Below are 10,359 nucleotides of genomic sequence, written 5' to 3' on the forward strand. Positions count from 1 at the left end.
TGATTTCAGCTCAGGTCATGATCTCATGGTTCGTGAGTTTGAGCCCTGTTGGGCTCTGTGCTGAGCATGGAGCCTGCTTGGGATTCTCTTTCTCCCTCTCTATCTCTGCCCCTTCCATTCTCTCTCTCTCTGTCTCTCAAAATAAATAAATAACTTAAAAATAGTATAGATCTGAGATATGATAAGCAAACAAATAAACAAAAATTAACAAACTGAAAAGCAAGTGTAGAGGATCAGGCAAAAATGTGCTGACCTAATAACTCTAGAACTATCTGGAGTCTATCAGACTAAAGGCAAAAGAATCTGTACATAAGGACAATACTTAGTTGATAATTTTTTTTTTCTCCACGGCAGTGTAGGTTAGCAATTCTAATACTGCTATCCATGTGTGTTAGAATTGAAAAACTAAGATGGCAGATAGTGGGAGCCAGGTATCTCACCATTGGAGTGAGGTTTACAGATAAACAAGTAGAGGCGGTTAGAAGGATCCATGTGGTAAAGGATTAAAGCTGGAGACATCAGTATGAATTCAGGTTTAATTAAATATGGATTCAGATGGTTACATATAGAAATATTTATATATTTAATATATTAATAATAATATTAATATTATAATATTAATAATATATTATAATATATTAATATATTTATATTATATTTATATATATTATATATATTTATAATATATTAATAATAATATTAATATTTAATTATATTATTAATATTATTTATTAATTATATATTTTATTTATTATTATATAAATTATATTATATATAAATATATATAATTATATTATATATAAATATATATAAATATAAAATATATATTAATAATATATATAATTATATATTATAATATATTAATTAATTATATAATTAATATTTAATTAATAATTAATAAATATTAATATTTAACATATAAATATATATGTATGTATATACACAGGTTAGTATATACATATGTATTTCCTTGCTCTATCAGCTAAGGGGGTCTAGAAGCAATGATGCTTCAAAAGCAGAGAGCACGTCTAGCAGGTAGATCTGGTTTCTGGGATCATTCTCCAGTTAAAAAAAGAAAAGAAAAAAAGAGGGATCCTTGGATAAAGAGCTGTTCCTGGGATTGGTGCAGGAAATACACAACATGAACTAGACCATCTTGTAGTGTTAAAAAGTAAAGAAGTGCTCAAAATAAAGCAACAGCTCACAATGATGAGGATATGTCAAAGAGACATGGAAGAAAACTGAAGGAGCTCCCAGTGAACAAAACTGGTACAATACAAGCAACAATATACAGCAGCATTGGATTAAAAGTCCGTATAAAATAAATGCCTATGAGTCCATACTAATAGAAACTAATGATTGAATAAATAAATGGAGAAGAGACAAACCTCTCATACGGAAGAATTATAAATAATTTATGCAGATACTCTACTTTTGAGGAAATACAGCATAACTCCTACTCCTTAAGCGTGGGTTATGTATAGACAGTGACTTCTTTCCACAAATTACAATATGGGAAGGAAGAAGAAAAAGACTAACTTTGCAGTGAAGAAACCTAAAAAACAATACCTCAGCCAGGCAATCAACGTTAACATCAATAGTTTAAGTCATGTTGACAGTATATACCCTTGATATGAGGCAATGAAAACAGCACTTTACCCCTGTAGTCTTCCTCTCAAAGCCCACAATGCTAGTCTAACTAGTAAGAAAATATCAGGAAAAAAAAAATGAGAGACATCCTACAAAATACCTAACCGATACTCTTCACAACTAAATGCAATGTGGTATTCTGAATGAGACCCTGAAACAGCTAAAAGACATTTGGTAAAAACTAAGAAAATCTGAATGAAGACTTTATATATTTGTATAGACTTTGGTGAATGGTAATATCAATATTGGTTCATTAATTATAATAAATGTACCATACTAATTTAAGATATTGATATTAGGGGAAACTGGATGAAAAGTATATGGCAATTGTCTGTACTAACTTTGCAATTTTCCTGTAAATCTAAAACTCTCCTAAAAAAAGAAATGAAGTTTATTAGGAAAAAAAGTACACATCTCACTGTGTGTGTCTAGTTTAATTTATGGTCCTTTTGCAAGCACTGGCAGCCTTCTCTGATTTAACGTGTTTTTTTGGGTTGTTTTTTTTTAAGTGTTTATTTATTTTTGAGAGAGAGAGACAGAGCGTGAGCAGGAGAGGGGTAGAGAAAGAGACCCAGAATCCAAAGCAGGCTTCATGCTCTGAGCTGTCAGAACAGAGCCTGACGCGGGGCTCAAACTAACGACCCCCGAGATTGTGACCTGAGCTGAAGTCAGACACCTAACCAAATAAACCACCCAGGCACCCCTAAAAAATACATCATTTTCTGTTTTGATGAAGTATATGATCAATATCTACAATTGTAGATATGAGAATGTGTAGTCTGTTGAGCATAAGTTTCTACCTATAAATCTAAATCTTCTTATTTATATTAGTTTATGTGCACCCAGTTCTGTCAAATAATTCAATTCAAAAAATTATATTTTTGTCATTTCTAGTTTCTGTTTTGTATATTTCATTGATAATATTATTTACTGCATATGTTTTCGTTTGCTTTATCATTATATAGCTTAATGCATTTGCCTAGAATTTTCACTTGATCTTGTTTTCTTGTTTTAATTTTGCCACATTTGCTTTCTTTTGGTTTTTATTTGCCTGGTATAATTTTGCCTGGGGCCTTGTTTTAAACAATTTCCCTTCTCTTTGTTTGAAATAAGTTTTGCTAGATTTTTTTTTTCACCCAAGCTGACAATTCCCTGGTTTTTAATCATGAAAGTCGGTAGTTTCACAGGTCATTTTTTATTGCTTTGCCTTATTTTGTGGCATGTTTACTCTTTATTTTCCCCCTAATTTCTTTTCCTTTCACTGACATGAGCAGTTATCTTTTCATTCTCTTTTTTCTTCTTTCTTCACTAATAAGGTCTACTATACTTACCAGTTCTGTTTTTGACCTTCCCATTCCTAACAGGCATAATTAAACTATGTTTCTCTATTATTACATTAAAATAAAATATCAGTTATCTCTTTCACCTTACATGGCTACTTCCTCCATAACAAGATGAAAACTTTTAAATTAATTTATATTCACTCAGTTTAACCATTGCCCTGAATAAAACCTTTAGCATATTTTACTCTTCCACCCAGCCTACCCCAGTCACAAATTTATTTTTCTCTAATTTAGCCTCCTGGGTTGCAGGCTATAACTGGAGTTTCTCTCACCATTTGTCTCTTATGTTTCAAAAGTTCTTACTTCATGATTTTATTACAAATTCCTAAGCAATATTACTGATTTCTTAAGATTTGTAACTCTATATAAGATTCATCACTCCCCCCTTATTTTTTTCTTTGTCTTTTCCTATTTTGAAAGCTCTCTTGTGATTTATCATTTGTTAGAATACTTCCTAAAGTATTTTTGTTAGACAGGGTATATAACTGTATGCTTTCTGAATCCTTACCAGCTCAAAATGCCCTTCATTTGTTGCCACAGGTGCAATGGAGAATGACTTCTTCAATGGCACTTTTTTCCTTTCAATAGACTGTTGTCATTACTGTGCTGTGTGCTAGTTTCTAATATTACACATCAGAAGCCTGATATTAGTTGTTAATCTCTTTTTTCTTTCTAGAAAGATCTTCCTTTGTTCTTGTAATGCAGAATATCATCATGCCATGCTCTTTTTAACACAGCCTAGTGTAGTCTTTCATCAGTAAAAAACAAAATTTTTATTTAATTTTCTGTTTATTACTTCTCCACTTATTCCTTTCTCTCTCTCTGGAACTCCAATTTTATTTTGTTCTGACTCTTGAAACTGTCCTCTAAGCCTTTTCTCTTATCCTCATGATTTCCATCTCTCTATGTGTTTTTGTTTTTTGGGGTTTTTTTTTATGTTATTTTTTTTTTTTTACTTAATCTCTCAAACTACTAATTTTTTAATGTTTATTTATATTTGGAGAGAGAGAGAGCATGCCCGAGCACCTCCAGGCTCTGAGCTGTCAGCACAGAGCCTGACTCAGGGCTCAAACCCGGGAGCCATGAGATCATGACCTAAGCTGAAGTCCGACGCTTAACTGACTGAGCCACCCCACCCAGGCACCCCACCCACTACTAATTTATTTATCAGCAGGAACCATTCTTTTGTTTTCAGTTAGTCTAGTGAGACTTTTTTAAAAATATGATTCACAACTCTAGAAAGTTTTGTGTGTGTGTCCTATCATTTTGTCCTTATTTGCTTTCTTTTTAAAGGTTCATTCTGCCTCTTCCATTACTTTTAGTCCAATGAGAGCCATCAGGTTTTATCTTGGTCTTCACCTTTGTGATCACTGAATCTACTTAACAATTAGCACTTCCCCTTTGCTTCCCCTTTATTTGATCCCTCTCAGCTGTTCAGCCATCTGTTAGGCTCCTTCAAACAGAAAAAAAAAAAAAAAAAAAAAAAACACCTAGCAATTAATAAAAGGTACAGCAGTTTGTTGGTTTCTTCATCTTTTCTGACAAGCCAGGTTTTTTGTTTGTTTTAATGCTAGCTCTCTTCTGAGGCAGAAAAAAGAGCACCTTTGCTGTCTTGTCTCTTTCAAACACAGGGATGGTAAACAAATCAGCCCAGTGGTTGTTTCCAAGATTACTGGGTTCAGCTTATTTCCTTCCAGGCCCATAGGCCATTGGAAACATAGCCTTCCTCAAGAGAATTCACAACTTTGCTTGAAATACTGGACTTTACACCAAGCCTTGAAGAGATATGGGCCATCTCTTCTGCCGTTGAAGAGCTGCCTTCCTCAGCTCTTGCCTAACACTAAGAAGAATGAATTCCTCACCTAAACTCTCTGGACAGTCCTGCACCTCTGAAGCATAGGTGTGACTGAAGAAGGAACTGACAAGTGATGCCATTAAGAAACCTCTCCCCTTGTGGCGCCTGGGTGGCTCAGTAGGTTAAGCATCTGACTTTGGCTCATGTCATGATCTCGCGGTCCATGAGTTTGAGCCCCGCGTCGGGCTCTGTGCTGACAGCTCGGAGCCTGGAGCCTGTTTCACATTCTGTGTCTCCCTCTCTCTCTGACCCTCCCCGATTCATGCTCTGTCTCTCTCTCTCTGTCTCAAAAATAAATAAATGTTAGAAAAAAAAATTAAAAAAAAAAAAAAGAAACCTCTCCCCTCAAACCCACCAACAATCACAACCTTGCCAATGCAATTTATCTGAGAGACTGGACCAATATCTGACATCCGGGTGTCCTACAGCCCTGATCTACCTGCCTGGAAGTCTCTTTCCCCACTTATCTTACTTTCTTCAGCTTTCTGATCAAATGTGACTTCCCAGAGGGGCCTTCCCTGTTCACTCTATGTAAAATAGCAAAAACTCATTCCTCTGTCCTCTTAACCTATTTTATTTTTCTTTGTAGCAGTCACCTTATTTTTCTTATTATCTGTCTCTGTCTACTAGAATATAAACTCGGTAAGAGCAAAGTTTTTCCTATTTGTTATTGCTGTATTCTCATCACCTAAAACATTGCCTAAAATAGTATAGTTGCTCAAAACATACATGTTGAATAAAGAAATAAATGAGATTCTCATACAAACAGTGGCCTCAGGGGTGCCTGGGTGGCTCAGCTGGTTAAGCGTCTGACTCTTGGTTTCAGTTCAGATCATGATCTCACAGTTTGTGAGTTTGAGCACCATATCAAGCTCTGTGGTGAAAGCGTGGAGTCTGCTTGAAATTTCTCTCACCTCTCTCTCTGCCCCTCCCCGCTTGCTCTCTCTCTCTCTCTCTCTCTCTCTCAAAAAATAAATAAATAAACATTAAAAAAAATAAAAGATAAAATAAAATCTGCTTTGCTATAACTTAAAACACACACACACACACACACACACACACACACACACACAGTGACCTCCAGTGCATCTTCTTGACTTGGTAAACTCACAGATCTGATTGTTTTATTATTCCATAGGTAGAGTAGGTAATGAGAAACAAAATCCAGAATATGTGCTCAAGCTACTTTCACTCTCTATCTGAATACTCCCACCACGAACAATATGAGTTTTTTTAACCAATCACTTTTAATTCCGAATAGATAAAATAAATTTGTGTTAACTCCTAGTCAGTGACACACTGAACACATGATTCTATTTCTGTTCCCTTTTTAAGCCACACTAAACTGATAATAGAATTTTTAAAAGCATAAACTCACAAAAGGGAGAATAGATGCAAAGCTAATAGCTGTATTACTTTATAAGTTATAGCAAGCAAATAGATAAGTAGGAAATGATTCAGCAGACCTCAGAAAAATTAATCTTAAACTAGTAGTGTGGAAAACTAAGAGCCAAGAGAAGAACCTGGTTTAAGTCACAGAATTGCCTCAAAGCTCACAGATCAGCAATCACAGATACCACTAGAAATGATCCCAGCTACAACTTAGGGATATATTCTCTGAAGAAATAAACAGAGGACCCTAGACTTGGAAACCAGTGTTGAGGAAGGAAAAAGCATACTCAAAACAAAGATATTACATAAATACTTTCACACTCAAGGCTAAGTCCATTCGTTTAGCTTCCTACGCCCTTAGCAACCAGACACAGACACCTAGAAAGTCACCCTTTTTGCCAGAAATGAATAGTCTTCTCTCGGAACTGGACCAGCCCCAAAAGAGAGAACAAACTTCTCAGACAGATCCTACAATTAAACTCACAGTCCTTATGCTATGTTGTTCTATTGCCAGGTTAGCTAAGTTGGGAGCTACATTTCCCCTTCCCTGTGTGGTTCTGAGTTAGAACTGGCCAGGAGAAAAACTTGGATGAAATTTGAGGATGAAAGTTAAGCAGTGGTCATTACTCTCTGAGTAATCACAGCTAAATATCATGCCAGAAAGTACAAAGTTCCTGATCAGTTCTGTGAGGTGCTCGGATCACTAGGGGGCCACCAATTGTGGGGCATCCCAACTGGTGGGAGCCAGCAGCATGAGCTGTGTAAGAATTCATCCAAGGCAGAACAAAAGAGATAGAAGTTTACTGAATATACCACAAGGGAACAGCTGGCAGGACAGCAAAGGAGAGATTGTCTATGAGGAGGCAGTGGTGAGGGACCACAGAGGACAGAATGAAGGAGTATGGAGACATATGGAATTTTCCATTTTTTTGGTAATCTTAGGAACTGTGCCTGGTTGTAATTGGCCAGTAGGGCCTAAGGCTGTTTTAAGGTGGGTTGCTGATGAGCCTGTTTGCAGCTCATTGGTCTCTGTGGGCCCTTTTGCCTTGTTCAAGTTTCTATTGCTCAAGCATGTTGCCTAAAACCATCCTCTATAGATTCCAGCTTGTCTCTCCTTTCCTTAACTCCATGTCTAGCTCTTCTCAACTGTAGGCCCTGGTAACAAATAGCATTCCTAGGCTTACTACCAGACACCTGGCAGCAAACCTACAGAAACAGTCCAGAGGTAATAGTTTCCCACAGGCCTTTTTTTGAGTTCCTGGTCGTAGTCCCGCTCTGATGGCTGGATGTGCGTGGTTTCCTAGATTCCCCTACAAATCCCAACTTCTCTGTGTTTCTCAGTGCCTGAAGAAGAACATGCTAGTGACTTCCCTGATCCACCAGTCTTTCATTTCCAGGACCCCCTTATAGTCCTTACTATAGCTCCTCCCACAATTATTTAGGTTCAGTCCCTACAACAAATCTCTCAACATTTAGAGACTTAAGAATTCATAAGCCCCAGACATGTGCTCAGTTTCCAGTCAGCTTTGCAATCCTCTGCTCTTATTTACCTGACCAAGGATCTGGGAAAAACCTCTAATAGGAAGGCTTCTAATAGGAAAGACTTAAAACAAACAGGAAAAAAAAAAATATATAGCAAACAGAGGGGAAAAAAAAAAAAACCCTCCTTTCCCAAAATACTATTATAAATCTCCTTTGAGAGAAAAGAGATAATATTGCAGACGCAGAATAGGACTATATTATAAACAACTATTCAGACAGGGAATTAGAAATATGACAGTAAAATTTATTTTAAAAAACTCATCAGAAGAACTGAAAAAATAATATTGAAGCCATCCTTAGAAGGTAAAACAAAGAATAAATTGATAAAGATTGGGATGCATGGGTGGCTCAGTCTGTTAAGCATCTGACTTCAGCTCAGGTCACGATCTCACAGTTCATGTGAGTTCACGAATTCAAGTCCCACACTGGCTGAGCACAAGCCCCACTTCAGGTGAGGTCACCCTCCTGCAGGCCCTTTCACCCTCACTTCATTGCCAATCACAAGTCCTAATTACACCTGTGCTTCTGACCAACTGGCTATAGAATGGAGGTTCCAAAGACTCCCCCTTGGAGTATGATTAATTTGCTAGAGCAGCTCAGAGAACTCAGAAATATTTTTTCTTACTAGATTACCAGTTTTTTTTTTTTTTTTTTAAAGGACATAATTCTGGAACAGCCAGGTGGAGATGCATAGGAGGAGGTATGGGGAAAGGGCAAGGACTTTCCATGATCTTTCTGGGCATGCCACTCTCCCTGCATTGACATGTCTTCACCAACCCAGAAGCTCTCTGAACCCTGTCCTTTGGAGTTTTAAGTGGCTTCACTATCTAGGCATGATTGATAAAATCATTGGCCATTGATGATTGATTCAACCTTCAGATCCTCTCCCCTTGTGGGGGTGGAGGTTCAGGGGAGGGGGTGCTGAAAGTTCCAGCTCTCTTATCACATGGTTGGCTCCAGTGGCGACCAGGGCCACCTTAGAGCTTTCCAAATGTTATCTCATTAACATAACAAAGGACACCTTGATGGCTGTCTTCCCAGGAAATTCCAAGGGTTTTAGAAGCTCTGTACTAGAAACAGGAATATGAATACAGTAAAACCTGGGATTGCAAGTAACTTGCTCTGCAAGTGTTCTGCAAGATGAGCAAACATTTCCAATAAGTTTTTTTTTAATTTTTTAAAATTTTTTTTTAATTTTTTTTAATGTTTATTTATTTTTGAGATAGAGAGAGACAGAGCATGAACGGGGGAGGGTCAGAGAGAGAGGGAGACACAGAATCTGAAACAGGCTCCAGGCTCTGAGCAGTCAGCACAGAGCCCGACGCGGGGCTCGAACTCACGGACCCCGAGATCATGACCTGAGCCGAAGTCGGCCGCTCAACCGACTGAGCCACCCAGGCGCCCCTGTTTTTATTTATTTTTGAGACTGAGAGAGACAGAGCATGAGCAGGTGAGGGGCAGAGAGAGAGAGATACACAGAATCTGAAGTAGGCTCCAGGCTCTGAGCTGTCAGCACAGAGCCCGATGCGGGGCTCGAACCATGAACTGTGAGATCATGACCTGAGCCGAAGTCGGGGGTAGGTTAACCGACTGAGCCACCCAGGTGCCCCTCCAATAAGTTTTAACTTGATAAATGTGCAATGTTTTGCAATACGAGTAGTACATGACACTGAACATCACATGATCACAATTGAGCCAATGGTTCTTCTCTCTCTCTCTCTCTCTCTCTCTCTCTCTCTGCGGGATTGTGGGTGATTGTCTCCCATGTTCAGATGCTCCATCTCAGGCAAAGGTGTTTGGCAGAAATCAGTTATTTTTCAGAACACTGGAAGGTGCCCACAACTGGCACTAGTGTAGTTTTTGTCACTTCAAAGCACCTATGGACAGTCCTTTGCTTTTCCATACATGAGTAAGCTTAGGAATGTTTTTGCTTCATTCTAGGTCATTGGATAGGTACCTTGTTAAAGTTGCATGAAAAGAAAAAGACCTGGGGCACCTGGGTGACTCAGGAAGTTAAGCTACCCCCGACTTTGGCTTAGGTCATGATCTCACAGTTCATGAGTTAGAGCCCCACATAGGGCTCTGTGCTGACAGCTCAGAACCTAGAGCCTGCTTCGAATTCTGTGTCTCCCTCTCTCTCTGGTCTTCCCCCACTCATGCTCTGTTTCTCTCTCCTTCAAAAATAAATAAAAATATTTATTAAAAAAAAGAAAAAGACTCCATTAAGCCAATAGATAGCAGTGATTCCGTTAATGATAGTGAAAGTCATCCTACACTATAACCCTCCTCTCTCTTGTCTCCCTCACACCTTCACACCTGAAGGTTTCCAAAGGTAAGTGCGAGTTAATTTGTTCATTTTTCTTTATATTTTGCATTTTCTTTATTATTTTGTATTATATTACAATATTGTGATCATTTTTATATGACTATTTTTGGGTTGTGGAACAAACTATCTTGAGTTTCTATTATTTCTTATGAGGAAATTCTCTTTGATAGACAAGTGCTTTGGATTACAAGCATGTTTCTGGAATGAATTATGCTCACAAAACAAGGTTTTACTGTATATATTTCAAATCA

Source organism: Leopardus geoffroyi, chromosome B2 (assembly GCF_018350155.1).
Source record: "Leopardus geoffroyi isolate Oge1 chromosome B2, O.geoffroyi_Oge1_pat1.0, whole genome shotgun sequence".
NCBI lineage: Eukaryota > Metazoa > Chordata > Mammalia > Carnivora > Felidae > Leopardus > Leopardus geoffroyi.